The 17,763-nt window shown below is 44.3% G+C and overlaps 1 protein-coding gene across 5 annotated transcripts in view; it reads right to left on the minus strand.

The window, feature by feature from the left end:
* Atxn1 (ataxin 1) overlaps positions 1-17,763 on the minus strand; it is a 394,410-nt gene that overhangs the window by 295,692 nt on the left and 80,955 nt on the right. Inside the window, exon 1 of one of the 5 annotated variants that reach the window (XM_087896552.1) lies at positions 2,309-2,442. The exons of the other annotated variants lie outside the window; for them this stretch is intronic. The gene's annotated coding sequence lies outside the window, so the exon portion shown is untranslated. Of the gene's footprint in view, positions 1-2,308; positions 2,443-17,763 lie in introns of those variants that run through there. 5 annotated transcript variants of the gene reach the window in all.

Here is a 17,763-nt window from a genome sequence, read left to right on the forward strand (position 1 = left end):
CTGGTCCACTCATCCTATTTCTCTTAATACATACACACACAGACACACACACACAGGCATGCACGCACACACACACACACACACACACACACACACACTATGATGAAGTTTGTGCTTCTGAATGCGCAGTGGGTACTCAGCTCTGCATGGTTGCTCTATAGCCCCTTTTCATACTCCTTAAGTTTGTCAAGACCTCAAAAGACTTTTGATTAGGTAGATTATGTTTAACAACAATGCATTAGAAATTAAAATGAAATTTTTAAAACACTTGGCAATCCCTTTTATGCCTATGTTTGTGTGGGTGGCATATGAGCAGGTGTGCTTGCACATCTGCATTATGTGAGCACACTGTGGAAGTCCACTGACGGACATGTGAGTATAGAAACTGGAGGTTAATGGTGAGGGTCTTCTTTATTTGCTGTCTACCTGTTCTTTGAAGCGAGGCCTCTCAATCAAATCCAGAGCTTGTCAATACAAGTAGCTAGGAATCCCGCTGTGCCTTCTGAGCGCTGGGATTGGAGGCAGTCCCCTGGACCCACCTAGAATTTGCATGGATTCTGGGTATCTGAACTCTGGTACTCACACTTGTACAGCAAGAGTTCTACCCACTGAGCAATCCCCCAGTCTCACTCAAGAACCACACTTCCTGGATGTGGTGAAGCGCAACCTTTTGATTCTTCAAAGGTCAGGAGGCCAGAACACTGATAAGGATGTTATATAAATGCAATCCAGAGTACCCTCACCACCCGCATCCCTGTCTCTCCCACTGACAGAGCACTCATGAAACAAGGTCAGCAAAAATGCCAGGCACCAAGGCACGGTTTCCAGTGCTTTCCAGACTCTCTGCTCCCTCCGGTCAGCTCGTTCAGCGTTCTCCACCAGCTATCTCAGTGTTCCTGCCTTTCATATCTCTCACCTCACATGCCTTTCCTTGTACTAGCCAAGAGTCATTAAAGATAAATTGGATACTTCTCAGATTATTCTTAATTATCATCCAGTTCCCAGTTCCAAACATTTTCTATTTCGGTCTATTCCATCTCTTCCTTTCCTTCCAAGTGTTTCTAGCAGGGACCCCATCGATGTGGCCTCACCTATGTATTCTCTAAGTGTCACAAGACTTCCTTTGTTTGGGTTTGTCTCTCCAAACTACAGGTAGATCACCAGCCTTCTTACAATTTCTGGTGAGCCTCTCGGTTTATGGCAATGCCGAACCCACAAAAATAGGCTTGCTTCCATTTTCTTCTGATGGTTCGCTGACTGAGAACACAGTCATAAAGGGCGAGAATAGAGCTAAGTTATGGAGTATGTGCTTAGCATGTGTGAGATCCCAGGTTCAGCGAAGAGAAGAGGGGAGTTAGAGGAGGAAGAGGATCCAGAAGGAAAGGCAGGGGAGAAGTCAGAGGACAGGGAACTGGAGCGAAAGGAGGAACTGGGAGAGGAAGGGACGCCAGAGAAGGACAAGCTGGAGGAGGAGCAGGAGAAGCCAGGCGAGGAAGAAGCAGAAGAGAGGAAAAAAGAAAATGAGGGCACACTTTATAAATGTGGATTTTCTTTTTAAACGTCTTTCCCTTCAGTCCCAAGATTAAACAGATTAGCAATGTAATTCTTCCAAACGTTTCAGAGTAAGGAGAGTAGTGTTCTCTGCAGCGCAGCCAGCAGTATTCTGTGTGTTGGTCCATGCCAGCTTTTCTGGAACATTCTCAGAAGGAGAATTAGTTCTTTCCTAATGTGAGCTAACATTAGGAAAAAGTAGGGCAGTGCATTAATGTCTGGCAAAAAGAACCCGAAGCTGGGGTGCATCCAGCAATCTCCTGCTTATCTTTTGCCCATTCTAAATCTGCAACCATCCATAGTGCCCCACCATCACCAGCAGCCCCACGGTTATTCGGTGGTTCTATATACATCTCTGCTTTTCATAGGACTGCCACCAACCAGCATGGATCTCTTTAATGAAAATCACCATTTGGACCATAGCATATAGGATACAGAGCCAGAAGCCTCCAAGTTCCTTGGCTTTCTAATTATTCTTTGGAAATCATGCTACACGATTTTTTTTTTAAACTGGCACAATGTACATTTAGTGGTAGCAGTCCTTTCAGAGACATCATATTCAGGGGGCCTTCTGTTCTCCAAATCCCCTTTTCTCTTAGATAGAGCAAGTAAGTTGAAGCAAGTTGAAGGCATGTGAGCTTGCCATAAAAACATAGCCAAGAACAGACTATTGAGTACTCCAAACATCTGTGGGGTCATTAAGTTAGGAGAGGTTCTCTAACGGTCCCCATCTCGTGACTGTGAGAAACTTCCCTACCTGACTGGTGTCTTCTCACCTGGAGACTGCATCACTTGAGTGACAGAGTTGTACACAATGCTCGCCTTCTTCTGAGACCTAACCCCCCACTCTCATGCTTCTTTGCATGAATCACTCTCAGTGGAGACGGTCCATCACCACAAAGGTGGGGGGAAGGGCGTGGCACAGCTGACCTCTTGGTCCCATTTCCTGACCTTGCCATTTTAGTCTATTTCAAATATTTCCTAATGGCAATGCTAGTTAACCACGGTTTGCAAGGCTCAGTTCTGTTTCCGTTTCAGTGGGCCTCCTCAGTGGGTAACACCATGAAAAGCTGCTTTTCCAACCTCTGCCCCTAATCAGAAAGGTAATGCTGTACTAGTTTGGTGAACACCAATCACTTCCCATTGTTCTAAAAATTCCAAATGAGCAATCTTAGGTCAGTGAAGCATATTAAGCTGCTACCTTGCAGTACCCACGTCAGGACCGGACTATACTAAAGCTGTCCCTTTGTTGCCCAATTTTGTTCCAGCGCCTTAGGTATCTTGGACTCACTCCTGACCCCCAGACACTCCAGAGTAGCCCAAACTAACTGAGGGAGGTTCCTGGCTATGATTTCTAACACAAGAAGGGGGAAGCTCTAGGGTCATTAGCAGAGCAATGGCAGTTAATAAGAGAGGACTCTGGGCAGCACAGCTTTGGTGGGTCCAGTCGACCTGGTCCTTAGACCATCACATCACTGCGTGATGCAACCCAGACACACTAGCATCACTCTCTCTGTCTTCTCCAGAGTCTCTCAAATGAGCCAGCACCAAACCCTATCAATTCCATTTCCTGGTTTTATCATCTGAATATCTCCCCCTTCCTGACTCTCCATTGTCACTGTGCCTTTCCCGATAGGAGTCTGACCATTCCCATGCTCCTTCATCAACTCTCCACAATGCCACCAAATCTGACTCTAGAAAGACCTGACTTCTGTGTAATAGACCATCTTGTACCCTGGGTTTCCACAGTTCCAGTTACTCGAAGTCAACCCTGACCCACAAATATTGATGGGAAAAATTCCAGAAATGAGCAATTCTTAACTTTCCATTTGCACACCATTCTGAGGATGGTAATTAAATGCCGCGCTGTCCCACTCTGGTCAGAGGACAATAGCAGCAATGCTGGTGATCTGGAGAAGCCAGAGAGAAAAGAGCAAAGTGACAAACTTCCAACCTCATAAAGAAAGGCGAGCATATGCCAGGGCTGCTCAGATCCTCAGAAGAGCGAGAGACCCCGAGTGAGTGAGTCACCTAACATCTCTAAAGGATTAGATTGCAGCTGTTCTGTGTTACCAGTAGCTACTGTTGCTAATGCCTTCCAGTACATAACTTCTAAATTAAACTTTACCGGACAGATAATGTCAATGGAAAAACAAGATATGTAAAACTTGGTCCTCTCTGCTGCCAGGCATCTACTAGAGGTCTTGGAATGTGACCTTTGGTGATAAATACGAAAAACTGTGTCCCTAAAACTGAAGTTGTAGGTGACAGTGGGATAGTGGTACACTGTTTAAATGATCACTTAGTGAGAAATGGGTTCCACCCCAAATGCTGTGGGGTGGGGGGGAATGTCCCACTCAGCCTTGCCAAGTTGCTGGGAAATATTTCACACCTACTTGAAAGGCCACATATTTAAAACAAGATTAAAAGTCAAGCTAAAGAAAATAAAATGACTTGGGATAATTTTTTTAGGCAGTTAGGAAAACAGAAACAAATGTTATTTTTAATCTTTGGCTCCCTGTAAACTGACAAGATATGAATATGAATCTGATCAAGCAATGCGTAACTGCTGCCGCTCACCCCGGCCCCATGCCAGCAACTTCACTTCGTGTTTTCTTCCAAGGTTACACGTGGAACCTATCATCTCCCTCCCGAACTGTCCTCATTAAAGTAAATTTACTGGAGCTGCTTCTTGAGGGGGATGACATCATAATGACTCACAAAAGTGTAGTAAATAACCCTTCCCCAGTGAGCTGTCACAGACGTCCTTGTGAAGTTTTACACATCTCCGAGGAAGGGAGCCATGGGCTGTGAGCTTCTAAGCTGGTGAACGCTCCAGTCACTTCACCAACACACAGAGCACAGCTCTGGAGAGAAATCCTACCGGCTACCTGTCCATAGGAAAAGGGTGTGCTATGAGTGGGGTCCTCAATAAGTCTGCACTCCGTCCAGAGAGTGCATGCACAGTGGGGGGATCTCTCAGAAGCTGTGGAAGAGCACAGGAGGAAACACGCAGTGTGTAAGAGAGCCTCAGGTTTCTCTAAAGAAAATGGGCCCCGAGCACCATCAGGAGGGGATTTCTAAACTCCTTTTATCCCCAAAATGAAACTAAACAGTTTTGTTTCTAGAATTACATTCATTGAACAACTATGCCATAATTCAATGCTCATAGGTACATTTCTAGGCCCAGAAAGTCTACTAATTTGCCCACAGGTCTTTACTTATCCACAGACATTAGGAAGCCAGAAGTCCCCTTTGTATCAACAAGAGTTAATCACAGAGAGTAGATGTCATTGTTATAAAGGACCCATCATGAGTCAAACCCATTAGATTTTAAATGTGAATATGGCTAAGCATGGCAAGCATTTGTATCTACCAGGATGCAATTCTTACAGAGATAGAAGATAATATCAAGAATAAAAGTATATGTTTATTCAGAGTCTAGCATCAGCATTACACAGCAGTTTCATTTTAAGTTACTGAAATGTAGCTCTGCTTTAAAAAATAGGGATTCATAAGCCAACTAAATGGTTTAGCAAATAAGGGTGCCAGTATGGTGACTTAAGTTTGATCCCTGGGACCCACATGGTGTGTTGACTGAGGTTTCTCTCCTACCCGGTTTCTGTCCTTCCACCAGGTCCCACAGCCATTTAGCCCCAAAGAAAATTACACAGAGGTCTACATAAGTTATAAACTGATTGGCCCATTAGCTCAGGCTTCCCATTAACTCTTATAACTTATATTAGCCCATTATTCTAGTATATGTTAGCCACATGGCTTGGTACCTTTTTCAGCAGGGCAGGTCACATCTTCCTTCTTCAGTGTCTGAACAAAACTAGGGAGGAATGGGCTTCCTTCTTCCCAGAATTCTTCTGTTCTACTTCCTATCTGGTTGTCCCGCTTATACTTCCTGCCTGGCTACTGGCCAATCAGCATTTATTTAAAACATAATTGACAGAATATAGACCACTGTCCCTTACCAATGGTGGAAGAAGAAAGCCAACTCCCAGAAGCTGTCCTCTGACCTCTGCACATGCTGTGGCATATGCATGCCTGACCCTGCATACATGTGTACACACACACACAAATAGATAAATGTAATATTTTTTAAAAAATAATATATATATATATCACATTTCTACAGCAATATATCTTGAATGTTATTCCAAGCCTGCCCTGCAAAGTGTATCACAGTAGGGCACTCATGCCATATAAAGTCCTAGGGGTAGAGGTACAACCCATTGGTAGCTGTGTTTAACATCCAGAGTCTAAGCCATTGCCCTATCAGTTCCCCAAAACCAGCCCCACCCTTGACCTACTTGATGTGGCTTTTAGGGCTTTGAAATCTGACTTCTCACCAAGCCACTTCTTCACACCCAAGTGAGGACTAATCTGTCTGTCTAAGCGTCAGAGTCCGTTGTCTGTGTAGCTTCTCCTGTTTCCCCCCTCTCTTCTTTTCTCCCTTCCTGAAATGTAACAGCTACTTTTCATCATCTGCGAGTGTTTTCTGTCATTCTCCATTAACCACATAAAACATCCTTCTGAAACACTAAATAGAGACTTTTTTTAAAAAAAAAACCCACAATTTGAACAATTTTTCTCAAGTTAGTGAAAAGTAGCACTCAGTAAGCGTCACACACCTTAGAGACTGGGGTAGGAAAAATAACACTGCCCCTTCCCCCCAAAAGATGTCCATATCTGAATGTCTGGAACACATCCATGCCCTCCCTGGTAAAGCTGATTTTGCATTTGTGATCTTGAGGGGAAAGGGTGTCCTCCACAGGTGGGATTAAGGTAATCACAAAGGTTTGAAAATGGAGGAATGGAAAAGAACCATCAAAGAAGTTAATGACCGACGACAGGTCCAGCCAGAATGCTGGCTTTAATGATGGAGGGAGATGCCACACAGCTTAGAGTACATACGACCTCCAGGAACTGGAAGAGGTTATGAATTTTTCTCTAGAGCTCTGCTTTCAATACAGTACACTCGAATCCATCTTGGGTTTGTGGTCTAAGGAGCCTTAAGTCAAGACAGGGTGTCATTTGAAGCTACCAGGTTTGGGAAAAATGTTACAGCAGCAGTAGAAGACTTGAAGAACATAAACTCATGAGTCACTTCTAACGTACAGGCCAGGGTTCAGTAGCCCACTCTTTTTGGTCTCTTCCCAAATGCATAACAACAAAATCTAAGATATCTGGTTCAAATGGTGCATGGGCCTCGTCTAGTTTGCTTCTCCATTGCTGTGATGATGATGACGATGATGATGATGATGATGATGATGATGATGATGATAACTGATCAAATGGAACATGGTGGGGAAAAGTGTTTATTTGGCTCATTGTTTCTAGTCCATCATCAAAGAGCACTGTTAAGACAAGAACTCAGAGAAGAAGCTCAAGGTAGGAACCTATAGGTAAGAACTGTTGCAAAGACCATGAACAAACACTACTTAACTGGCTTGCTTCTTCCTGCTTGTGCTTAGCCCAGCTTTCTTATATAACCTGGGACTACCTGCCCAATGACGGCACCGCCCACAGTGGGCTGGGCCCTTCTACAGCCCTCACAGACATGCTGACACACTAATCTGACGGAGGGAATTCCTTAATCGAGGTTCTCTATTCCCGTGTGTGTTAGGGTGACAACAAAGATTAGCCACCACATGTTCAACCTTTGTCACCTTGACACCACATATCGCATGCTAGTGTCATAACATAAAAAACTTTTAAAAAATAACTTTTAAAAGTTGCATAGTCTTTTTAAGTGAGGTTACCATGGCCAGATGGACTGGAACTGAACAAGCATGTGATCAAACCGGACTCTCTGAATGAGGCTGTCAATGAGGGCTGACTGAGAAGCCAAGGACAATGGCACTGGGTTTTGATTCTACTGCATGGACTGGCTTTGTGGGAGACTAGTCTGTTTGGAGGCTCACCTTCCTAGACCTGGATGGAGGACCTTGGACTTCCCACAGGACAGGGCACCCTGACTGCTCTTAGGACTGGAGAGAGAGGAGGAGGGGGAATAACGGGAGTGGGAGGGAAATGAGAGGAGCGGAGGAGGTGGAAATTTTTAATAAATAAAAAAAATTTCCAATGATTTAGAAGTCCAATTTCTCTTTAAAATTCTAAAGTGGGATCCTATAAAATCATAAACAAGCTATATACTTTCTTATTCCAATACAGAAGAACCAGGGTATAAGTACAATCCGATCAAAGCAAAACAAAAACATGACCCACTTAGTTCATTTTCCAAGCAATACTGCACTTCTTCACTCTCTCTTAGTCCTATAGTTTATCTTACACTAAACCAAACTGGTTACTGCTTTGGAAATGAGGGGAGGGAGATGGTTGGAAGGAGGGCTCTTAATTCCAGACTTACGGGCATGTAGGGCTAGGTAACTGGTAGTAAACCATTCTCTGTTCTGGCAGGTGTTTGGTAGCATCCCTGGCCTTTGTTTGGTACCAGAATTGATACTCCCTGTCATCACTGGTGCTTATCAAAAAGGTCTCCAGATGCCTTTGTTGTGATCCCTGGGCCTAAAACTGTGCCGTCTCATCTGGCTCCCAGCAGTAAATGATAGCTTCCGCATGTATACAATGGCTGACCATTCTGAATAAGAAACATTTGGAAATACAAGTGATCCAGGTTTAGGAGTTTTAAGATTCATGTAAATAAACTGGATATTTGTTGGGTTAGAGCTGAAGATCTGAGCATAAAAGCAAAATTTATTTACGGTTCATGTACAAATTGTGCACCTAGCCCGAATGTCATTTTATATAATATTTTAAGTAATTTTCTTCATGAAATGGGCTTCGGCGGGATTTTCTACTGTGGCAGGTTGATGCTCAAAAAGCTTCAAATTTGGGGATATTTCAGATTTTCACAGTAGGGATACATATATACACTCCTAAGTTACAGCTGGTCTCATTCAAATGAGTTTCCCAAGAATTCAGGCTGTTTGGCATTTCAAAACAGCGTTAAGTCAAAAATTCAACCACAGGCTTTTTTTTTTTTTTTAAAGGCCCCACTACAGCCTTTCTGCAGCAAGCCTCACTTAGCCCAACTCTGTGAACAAGCTCAACATCCGCGCTGCTGACATGGTTGCGGGGTGGGGGTGGGGGTCAGAGGACAACATTTCCAGTGCATTAACACAATAGCTCACTACAACTTTCTCGCCTTGCTGTCATTAGTAAAACCCCCTTCAATCAAAAGTTTCAGTGCAGTGGAGGGAGTACAGATGCAGAGGCAGGAGATGGGCTGGGCCTGGCTCTGGTTACAGACAGATGTCCTGGAATCAGATCCTGGGAAGTGGCTGCTGTCCTGGAGCTGGAAGTCAGCACGACTAAAGAAGCAGATAATTTCCTCAATGAGTTCTCTCCAAGAAAACGGCCTGAAAATGCTAAGAGAGCCTGTCTCGTGTAGTTCTGAATTCTGCCCCGGCTTTCAGTTTCAATTTCAAAATGACAGAGCAGGAAAGAAGAGAATGGAAACATTAGCTCCTATTTTTACCGAGCTCTCAAGCCAAACTACAGTTTCCAAGGCTGAATGTGGTTTACAGGCACATGATGAGTCCGGGGGAGAGCCACAACGGACCAGAGTCGAGATGGGTCTTGAAGACAGTGCCTGGGGACTTACAAAGATTGGTGACTATGCAGAATGTTCTTCCAAGAATGTCTGCCCACATCCTTGGTGACTCGAAATAACCAATGGCCTTTCAACACAGCAACCGTATTGCATCCTTTGGATTAACCCTCAGTCAACTGTGGCCATGTTGACCAACGCTAAGACGATAGCTGCATGTTTTCTCAGAGGCTTTTCTCCACTGACACGGTGGAAAAAGAATGTCTCCGGACCGTGAAGAACTAAGGGTCAGGGTCACTAATCAAAGGTACACATTACAGATCCTCCTCCCTTTCATTCCTTCCGATATCTTACAGTTAAAATGAAAGCGTGATATTTATGGCAGTCAACTTTTATCACATGCATGAGGGTAAAAGAGAAAGGAAAGAGGCTCTCAGAGCTGAGCAAGTGGATAAGGATGCTGGCGGCCGGCTGCTATCACTAACGACACGAGATAGATGCCCGAAGCACCCACAAGGAGAGAACCAACTCACGTATATTGTCCTCTGACCCCGCCCCCACATACAAACACTCACACACTAAATCACATTAAATAAATCAAATGTAATACCAAAGATTGTCTTCAAATGAAGTAGTTCTCAGGGAAAAATAGGGGGAATGTTACAGATTGAAGTCGGGGTGCAAAGGACTCCTGGTGAAGATGATGACAGAGGTGAGCCTAGGGGGAAACCACACACATCATTAGCCATGTCTCCTGGTAGTCAAAGTCCCAATTCTCAAGTGTTGCACAGTGGGGTGCTAACATCACCAAACCCATCTCCAACCAGGCTGCCTGCCTTAGCACCCGGGTGATACATTAACATTACGGAGACAAGCGTGGGTGAGTGTGATTTGGTGAAAGAACATGCAAGCTAAGATTTCTAACTGATGTTTAACCAACCTATACTTGCCCCTTGTAGGTGGTTGGTTGAAAAGAATAAGAACATAGCCTTACATGGCAATACTGAGCTGCAGGAGTTACGTCCGCTCCTTGCAGGACTGAATATCCTATAGCTTTTGCACTGGAAAGTGACTCGTGCATGCAACATCCTTGCCTAAGGTAATGGGCAAAGTAGTGCCTTATTGAAAAACGTAGCACCGCTAGCAACTGAAACCCAAGTTTAGCTGGGTTCTGCGTGAAACACATACTTTTCTCAGCTGCTGGAGAAACTGAGGTATGTTAGATTTTCTTTCATTATTGGCCAACTATCACCCAGGCCCAGAAGATGCCTATGAATAAAATAAGGCCCCTGCACTTTCTGTCTAGGGGACAATACGTAAACAAGGCCACAGCGGGGCTAGGAAAGTGGGAACCCATACACACGGGAAAGGGGATACCTTTCAAAAGTTCCTGAATTTGATTACCGACTCACAAATTGTGTCTGGTTGTTTTGTGGTCCCTGAAGAATTTCACCAGGCTGATTCTAGGTTGAAAATATCCTTTGACACCCTCTCACTACAAAACTGGTCGCTGTTCCAGAATGCTTCGCTGACAAGGGAAATTCTGCACAAGCATTAGTAACTGATTTTATCCTACCCCACGACAGGATGTGGAATATCATTGTGTTCTCCCAAGTGCAATGTACTCTTTACAATATTTTGCATTCATTTCTATCTGTAGGTTTTTCCTATTTTAAAACTTTTCTGGTCTCACAAGCATTTATTTTAAAAAAAAAAAAAACAACAGGGTTTCATTTAAACAGGCTGGTCTCAAGCTTAGTAACTCCTAGGACCTTGAACTCACAGTCCTCCTGGCTTCCCCTCCCAAGTGCTGAGATTATAGATGAGGCCTGTTTTATCTGGTTCTGAGAACCAAATCCAGGACTTTGTACACCCTAGGTAAGCACTTTACCAAATGAACTATACCCTTAGGCCCCTTGTAATTTGAAATAAAACTTTCAAATTAGAAAGGAAGCTATAGGCTAACTTATGCCATTTTTATATGTGATTTTATACTTTGTCCCAACGAATGATGTCTATGGCCACAGTAAGCAAAGCACCACAGGAAATGTTAAAAGGAACAGGACGCTGTTGTCCTTGACAGTACTTTCTAAACTTAGTCAGGGAGACACAAATAAACCAAGCCACATGGATCAAGGGCAGTGTGGATTGAGATACAGGGAACCGGCTCAGAGGCAGAGAGCTCTGGTGGAAGGCAGGCTTTAAGTCTCTGTGATGGGGGAGGGAACTTTTCTGTTTTCACCCCACCCACTCCAGAATGAGTACAATCTTAAAACTCTATCTAGGTAAGGGGCAGATGTATATTAAGCTTAACCATGCTATTTTTTAAACAACTGAATACATTGCCAGGCCCTTTGTTTAAAATTTACAGCTGTTGGTCAGTTGGTGTGCCAGGAGGTTTGTGCATGCCTCACGGCGAGGGTGTGGCAATCAGAGAGAGTCAGTTCTCTCAGTGAGCTCCAAGGATGAACTCAGCTCAGCAGGCTTGGAAGAGAGTACCTTCATCCTTTGAGGCATCTTGCTGTCCCCTACCCTCTGCCCATGTTTTTTCAGTCCTTGGCCTATTTTTTCTTTCTTTGTTTATTCTCAGGTCCTCCACTTGTTTTCTCGTCATTTCTACACTGAGAAACGAGGGTACCAAATCACATCCGCTTGGGCTGTGGGGCTTGGGTCTCACTTTGCTCACATGAGCAATGGACCATTTATGCGGCAGTCTAGGGAAGATTGCCCTTCGTGTAATTTTAATATGAGTATTCAACCTTTCGGGTCGCTACTTCTTTAGAAGCACCTGAGCATTCACCTACGTTTCCTTTTCCTTAGATGACTGTTAATGTAAGCAAGATACAGTGGATGGAAAGAACTGTCCACGGCGTTCTGTTACTGTTCTCGAGCCATTTCGTCTCTGTTCACTGTCGCACCTGCTCTCTGTGCGCGCCATGCATTTTAATTTGCTGCACATTTTTTTAAAACTGGTCATTTCAAAAGCTCTTATTTCAGAGGATTGAGATTTTTTTTTTCCTTCTGACTTTTGTCAGAGACTGTATGCCCAAGAAAACCTGTTACTCTAGCTCAAGAATGTCTGCTTCTCTGGCTAATCTTATTTTTTTGCTCTAAATTCTAACAATAATTTCAGGTCCATTTTCCTTTTGCCACGCAGCTTTAACAAGAGGGAAGAGCGCTTCCTTTATTGAAGGGAATCACTGAATTTGCCAGTCAGAGACGGTGAAAGTAAAGTCAATGCATAGCTGCCATGGAGTAAAAGGCAGCATAGCGTAGAGGAGTGATGGCCACGTCACAAGTGCGGCAGCTGACGTCACCGTCAGGATTCTCCGGACTAGTCTTCCCCAAGTGCTCAGATATTGAGTTCATGTCTGTGATCTAGAGGTAACGCACATGCTTCCATCAATATGAAATCCTTAGGCTGATGACATGGTTCAGAAGATGGGTAGGGTGAACACAGCACAGGCAAGAAGACCCAAATTCAGAGTCACTGGAACCCAGAGGCAGCAGTGCACATCTGCATCCCAGCACCCCTACAGTGGGGTGTATCTACAGTCTCAGCACCCCTACAGTAGGGTGTATCTACAGTCCCAGGCCCCTACAGTAGTGTGTATCTACAGCCCCAGCCCCTCTACAGTAGTGTGTATCTACAGTCCCAGCCCCCCTACAGTAGTGTGTATCTACAGTCCCAGCCCCCCTACAGTAGTGTGTATCTACAGCTCCAGCACCCCTACAGTAGTGTGTATCTACAGCTCCAGCACCCCTACAGTAGTGTGTATCTACAGCCCCAGCACCCCTACAGTAGGGTGTATCTACAGTCCCAGCACCCCTACAGTAGTGTATATCTACAGCCCCAGCACCCCTACAGTAGGGTGTATCTACAGTCCCAGCCCCCCTACAGTAGTGTGTATCTACAGTCCCAGCCCCCTACCATAGTGTGTATCTACAGTCCCAGCACCCCTACAGTAGTGTGTATCTACAGTCCCAGCACCCCTACAGTAGCATATATCTCTAGGCCCAGCACTCTTGCACTGAGATGGGAGGCAGAGAATGGAGAATGCACAGAAGCTGGTTGGCTGGCTAGTCTGGTATACACAGTAGCAAACAAGAAAGACCCGATCTCAAACAATGTGGGAGGTAAAGACTCACACTGCAGCTTGGCTCTGGAAACTCCACACGTGCCCACAACTCTCACACTCCAACAGGCACACTGAATGCACACACACACACACAAACACAAACAAACACAAAACATAAAGAACTTGTAACCAACAACTGAGTATCTTTTTAGGCTGATCTTATTTCAAACACTTTCAGCCAATGCCATGTGTTCTGCTACAACAGTCGCTATTGTAACTCTAACTTAGACTGCCTTCTACTGCAAACAGGCTTCTTTCTTCTTTACAGATGGTTGGATGGGCTGTTCTCAGAACCTGGCTGTCTTTTGCATGGTGTTCTTTCCCACCTCAAAGTGAAAACCAAAGATAGAAAACTGAACAGGAGCCTAGACTAAGGAATTCAGAAAGATCAAAGAATACTTTATTTTTATAAAGAGAGTTATAGAGTTATACACCCGAAATTTTCTTATTTGATTATGAGTAGACTCCACTACTTCACACACACACACACACACACACACACACACACACACACACACACTAAGGAAGCAAAGTGATATCCGGCCCATAATCACAGCATAAGGGAAACAGAAGCAATAAGATCACAAGTTCAAGGCCAGCCTGGTCTACTTATTAAATTCCAGGCCTACAAGGGCTACATAGTGAGACCTGCCTCAAAATAAAAAAATAACCAATGCTGGTAAAGATGTGGGGAAAGAGGAGCCCTTATCTGATGTTGGTGGGAGTATAAGCGAGTGCAGTCACTATGAAAATCAGTGTGGAGATTTCTCAAAAAAAAAAAAACAATTAGAATGTACTGTATGACCCAGCTATACCGTCACTCCTGGGTCTATGCCTAAAGGGTCTTGTATCTTTTCACAGAGATACAAGCCATGCTTACTGCTGTTCTATCCTTAATAACAAGGAAATAATACCAGCCCAGTTGTCTATCAACAGTTTAAATGGAAAAAAAAAGTAGTTCATTGTGCACAACACAATTTTATTCTGCCATAAAGAAAACTTGAATTGATAGAAATATGTATGGAATTGGAAAATATTTTATTGTGAGGTGACCCAGGCTCACAGGGACAAATGCCACATGTTCTCTCTCATATGTGTTTCCTAGCTTCCAGTTTTTATAGATGGGCCTTTATGTGGGCATGAACGCGGGGACAGGTCATGAAACTTGAAAGGGACCCGTGGGAGGGCAAAAGAAGCTTTCAGCATGGGTGTGGGGGTGACAGAACGGGCCTGATATGAAAATGAAACAGAGAATGCTGGGGGCAGAAGGTGCAAGCAGGGATGAGAAAGGAAATGGGGGAGGGAAGGTGTGGGTGAGGGCAAACAAGTCCATAAGAAAATGCCAAGAGTAAACTCATTACTTCAAATGCTAATTAAAAATTAAGAATCATTCTACCAAAAGGAAAAGGAAGAAATCAGAAAGGAAAGAAGATGGGTGGATGGAGAATGGGACAAAAGAAAGAACAGAAAATAAGGGAAGAAAAGAGGGACAAAGTAAGGAAAATAGCGAAGAAGGGGAGGGGGAGAGAAAGGAGGAAGAAATGAGGGAGTGTAAGGGAGAGGTGAGAAGGAAAGGGGGAAGAAGGGAGAGGAGAAAGAAGGGAAGGGGAAGGAAGGAAGAAGAAAGAAAGAAGGGAGGAAGGGAGGGAGAGAGGGAGGGAGAGGGGGCAAAGGAAGGGAAAGGCAGGGCATCTATTTCCATGCAGGAGGTTAGGTTCTAAAGGTTAGGAAAAATCAAATATTGTCCAAACTCACTTTGAAAAGCCCTTGGTTTCTCCATAAATATTACAGTCTCGATTCTGGATATACAACAGCTTTCATATACTAAAGTCTGGGGACCACTAGCCCACTGGGGAGGGTTGAGAGGCACGTGACCTGTAAACGTGCAGACGCTCAAATCTTTCCTCAATCCCAGCGAAGTGGCAGGACCCCAGCTTCCAATCAGGGGATAAACGAGGTATGGCAAAATGTTACAAACCCAGTAACATCTACTTCCTTCTCTAGCTAACACTAAGCTGCTTTTCAGTTATTTTAAGCAATTTACTTTAATGCTGGGGATCAAGCCAGTCAACTACTCTTCACCCCGAGCTATACCCCTAGCCATTAAACTTTTATGAAAAAAATAGTGAAGAATAAGTTTATCATTTTTAGAGTTAAAAGAATCATATCAGGGAAAAGTAGAACACAAGTGATACAAAGGAGAAAGGGGGATGTGAAGAGGGGCTAAGTAGGGAGGGGGATAGATGGGTAGAATGGGGGGGCTGGGGAAGAAATAAAGCTAAGGATGCTTGTGCTTGAAATTTTATTTAAAAACCATTTTATAAGCCACACACATACAGAGAGAGAGAGAGAGAGAGAGAGAGAGAGAGAGAGTTCAATTGGTGTTAATCCTACAAAAGTTTAGAATTATGAACCAGAGGTTGTAGCTACTAGCAAACGGGCAGTTTCAAGAACAAGAATTAAATTTATGGTCTAGTTAAGGGATGGAAAATAATGGAAGACAAAGGATCGAATGGACAGGATGCAGGACTTAGGGGCTTTCTAAGAAATTCCAGAAAAGGAGCAAGAGTTATTTCCTCTCCAGGCTGGGCACTGCTCCAGACAGGGACTCCTGGATCCTCTTCTGGATACTCCCTCCCTATTGTCACAGTAAACCTCTTTGCTTCTCAACCTGACAGTTTAGAAGGAAAAGTGCTGCCTTGGAGGAGAGAATAAGAATATCTGTCAATCAACAAGGCCCCCCAAAGTAAGCCGGGCAGCCCTATTTTCCAGCCTCTATGAGAGTTCCATCCTAAGAATCCAGGACACAGGACCAGAGCCATGACACAGCAGTGCAGCGTGGGGTGATGAAGAGACACCTGTCTGGTCAGCGTCCTGTCCTGGTCAGTATTTATAAGAAAGGGGGAATGGAAGGTGTCATAATACATGAAACATGTACATTAAGAAAGGCCAAGGATGAGCTAAGTAAGGCTGCCTTTGGGTATTCCAGTTTCATGTGTACGAAGAATATACATCTCTCGATAATGAGCAATGTAGCATGGAGTTTGTGGAACACACTTACTTCAACACATCAAAACTGCTCCTGCACACCTCCCTCTAGCCCAGCCTTGCCAGGACGGGAGGAGCTAGGCGAATCAATTGCCGGTGTTGTATATTTTGGAGTCCTGATTAGGCCATCAGTCTCTGGGAAGACTGCTCGACAAACGAAAGGAACTGACATTATGTAACTGCCCCAGAACATACGGAGAGCATTGAGAGGGAGGCTCCAGCGCCGGCAAGACAAGCAGCAGAGGTTGTCAACAACAAATGAAACATCCGTGTATGGTGGTAGATGCAGAAGTAGGGAGGAAAGATCTATTACCAAGTTCAGGCCAGCCAGGGCAACATAGACAAAAACAAAGTATGAATATCTAACGTGAACAGAGCAGAACCCTGAAAGACTGAAGGTTCCCGTGCAACCAGTGACTGTCAGAGACCAGCTGTTGACATCACCAACATCTGCAGGAGCCTTGGTAAAAGGCAGGGAGCTGGGGCAGCAGCACCAGAAGTCAATCCCGAGCCTTCTGGGGTAGCAGCTGTTCCCTTCCGGGCCTACCCTACGCCTGCCAACATCTGCATCGAAACACAGCTCGTGTTGGGTCTGCTTGAAAAAAATCCACTCTTCTCTTTTCTGTGACTCTCATTTTTCAGCTCTGATACCGGAAAAATAATGTATCACATAGTTGAGGGTTTCCCATTGAAGGTAATAAGGAACATTCACGAGAAAATGGGGTGGGGTGGGCATTGACACAGCACCCAGGGTGAAAGCATTTGCCATCCAAACCCAAGCACCTAGGCTCAATCCACATAAAGGGAAAGAGAACCAACTTCATAATGTTGTTCCCCGACCTCCACCGGAGCATGCTGCGGCAAGTGCACATGCTTTTAAAAGTCAGAGCACCTAAGTTTCATTTCTTACCTCAGGATTTTAAGCTAATTTATAACGCTGCCTATGATAAAAAATAATGACACATACAAGTGGGTTTTGTTGTTTTGCTTCACTTAAGAAAATTTCCAAGGATTCAGTTAGCCGAAACCTCCAGTGGGGAAATGAGAAATGACAGCCCACCGGGATAGAGATCAAAGTCTCCCTGGGTACCATAAAGTGTTAACCTGGCCAAGAGCCTGCTAGGGAGCCTTTGAAATGATTTCTCCTGGCATGACTGCTACATTTCAGTCTGCTAATCCTCATTTTCCAACTTCTAATCATATGCTTTATGTTATTTATTTGTTAAGTTACATATTTTAGCTGAACCTGAAATAGTTATTTTTAGGTTGCCAACCTCAGTCTGAAGAGCCTTAGAAACTTGGCTCACAGCCGTACTGGCACAGGGAGCCTGGACAGCCAAGAGCATGAGGCAGATCGACTTCCCAAAACACAGAGAGAAAGCATCTTTTGCTTTCAAAAAAATAAAAAGAGTTACATGCTGAAGAGTACCACCTTTCTAACAA

This window comes from Myodes glareolus, chromosome 14 (genome assembly GCF_982192425.1).
Source record: "Myodes glareolus chromosome 14, mMyoGla1.1, whole genome shotgun sequence".
Classification (NCBI taxonomy): domain Eukaryota; kingdom Metazoa; phylum Chordata; class Mammalia; order Rodentia; family Cricetidae; genus Myodes; species Myodes glareolus.